This window comes from Daktulosphaira vitifoliae, unplaced genomic scaffold (assembly GCF_025091365.1).
Source record: "Daktulosphaira vitifoliae isolate Bord-2020 unplaced genomic scaffold, ASM2509136v1 Scaffold_1, whole genome shotgun sequence".
NCBI classification, from domain to species: domain Eukaryota; kingdom Metazoa; phylum Arthropoda; class Insecta; order Hemiptera; family Phylloxeridae; genus Daktulosphaira; species Daktulosphaira vitifoliae.
Window position 1 is genome coordinate 9,041,572 of NW_026099572.1, and position 2,823 is coordinate 9,044,394.

A 2,823-nucleotide genomic window follows, 5' to 3' on the forward strand; every position below is an offset into this window, starting at 1 on the left:
TTTAATTCTATTATCAATAAGATAATTTTTTGATTACTATAAAGATTATCCTTTATCCTTATGTTTAACGAGTAAAGCCTGTATAAAAAAGACATATGATACTATGTATCATATCATACATCAAACTTAATTATTTCTTTATAAATTATCTAAATATTTTCTCAAGTATTCAGTTCAGTAGAAAATTGGGCTACTGAGATGCCGGGAATATCTAGGTCGTCGATCATTCAATACTCAAACAAAATACATGGTACATAGAATATTTTGTTCCTGTTTTAAAACCTTATTAAAAGAAAAGTATGTCTTAAATTTTCAATATGAAATATCTGTCTTCTAACGATATATGACGAGAACTTTTAGTCATTTATTTTTTAAGTATTAATATTAAAGAAAGTTATTTGATACTATAATATCCAAATTAGAAGGACATTCACCAATAGGAGTTCTTTTGCTGAACTGCATTATAAGTAACCATATGAATAATAAATATAAACGTGCTAAATTAATATCTTAGTTATTAGTTGATTCTCTGAATTTTTTTGCATAATTCTCACTTTTAAACCAAAAGTGGATTATTCTTTTAAAAATTGTCTAAACTTATATGAAAATACACTTATGTCGGAGAATTACTAATTAATAAATTTTGTTTTGTTATGAAACTATTTTTTCATTATGATCGCCTGTCTATATTGATTATTCAATTAAGTTTAAAATTAATTAACATTATAGTTCCACAGTTCATTTTCTAAATTATTGTTTCTACTCATGAGTACAGGCTCAAATTTATCATCTGTTATTTGAGTAATGATGATCTATTATTATTATTATATTGAGAAATGTTAATTTTATGATTCAGCAGATTGTACTGATTTAACAAGGGACCTATTCGACGTACACAACGCATTATACATTTGAATATTTTCGAAGCTTATAGTAACAATCATGCGATATTTAATTATTATGTATAACAATTTTCCCAAAAATTACTTTGTTTAACCCCATTAACCGTAGTTTTGCTTAATGACCGAATGTATGAACATTGATCAATGTCAAGTTTAGGAACAAATGCTTCCTTATCCATTCTGAAAGATTGATTTCTAACTAATATCATTTTTTGGTATGACAGTATACGTAGTCACATCTTTATAATATATGAAATTGAAAGTTAAGTAGCCTTTAGCAGTACATCGTAAAAGAAAAATAGTTTTTCTTAGGACCTCGCCAATCAAGTGAATAAGGATATAATAATAATAAACTATTAGCATATTAAATCTGTGGATTAAATACTTAATGAATTTTTTTTACACATATTGTATTCGATTTTTCATTATATTTTGAAATAATTTTCTAAGTATTATACCTAATAATATTCTAAGTAATAGCACTTTTGATAAATCTAAGTCTAAATAATTTTTTTCATACCATTAATTATTCATTTTTCATCCTCTAAAATCTTACTTTGTTACATATAAATATTTTACCTCATTAAATAACATAAATTTTATTTTTTTTTCAAATACTCTAATCTATCATTACTAATATTCATTATGTCAATAAATTTGATAATACTCAAATTATCAAGTAAACCTTGTTTTTCCCTTTAACTTAATTTCATCTAACATTATCCATGGAAACTATACCCTAAACAAATAGCTTACTAGAAAAACGGTAGCATAGTGTTGGCTATAAAAATTAGTTGAGATAAGGTCAAAAATAACTGTCCAATAATTTACCATGTAAAAAGTATGAGTAAAATAAGTATTTAATAAGAAATTTAAAGTCCGCAAATTTTTTCTAGCTATTAGTCCTGGATGCAATGCCCTTCTGTATTATTTATAATCGTAGCAAGAAATAATACTTAAATACTTGCATGTCAATCGTTTAACGTTTGGCACTAACAATTATCTACCGGTAGATTTACTTGTGTTCAAACAAGTTGGCATTATGCCATAGATCGCATAACGAATCGCCATAGCTAGAAAAATCCACGTCTCTCGAAGCAAATCTGCGCTTCAGGCAGTAGTTAATTTTTCTTACAAATTTAATTTGTGTACATTTTGAAAATTATAATCGACAAACATTTTTCAGTCGCCAATATGATTTAACGATAACTCATTACTGCCCACAATCTTAAAAAAAATATTTTCTTTTTAGAAAAATTATGAATTTTTAACGCTTTCTAACAGTTAGACGTGGTAATAATATTTATGTATTAACTTTTTAAAAGCGATTGATTTTTATTATTTTGGAGAGTTAACCAATAAATTTAGATAAGGTCAATAAGCAGTCGTAAAAATAACATAATCGATATTTTTCTGTAGTTAATAAACAATAAACATAATTAGAATGCTAATACAAACTGAAACTATAACATTCAGTTTCTGAGAAAATTATTTATTAGCCAAAATAAAAAAACAGTTTGGATGCAGCATAATTATAATAAAATATTTCTATGTGGACCTGTTAAATTTTTTTACCAGATTAATTTGAAGAAATTTTTAACTATAATATTGTAAATTAAAAGCTTAAAAAAATTGTCCAGATGATAGTTTTTTTTAAGCTGTGATTTTTTTTTTACTTTAATGGCTATTGATCATAGAAGAATAAAACTGATTTTTTTTTTATATTGTAGCACATTTGAAAAGTTTTAATTTGATATAGTTTAGAAGTTGTAAAACCTTTTACGTTTTCAAAAATCGAGTTGAAAAAAAAATTTTTATACATGTGTATACTCTTTATGTACGTAGGTTTATCATTAATTTTTATAAAAAGTACACCAATAGAAAAATTATTGTAGTTAGTATATTCTAACAAAATGTCATA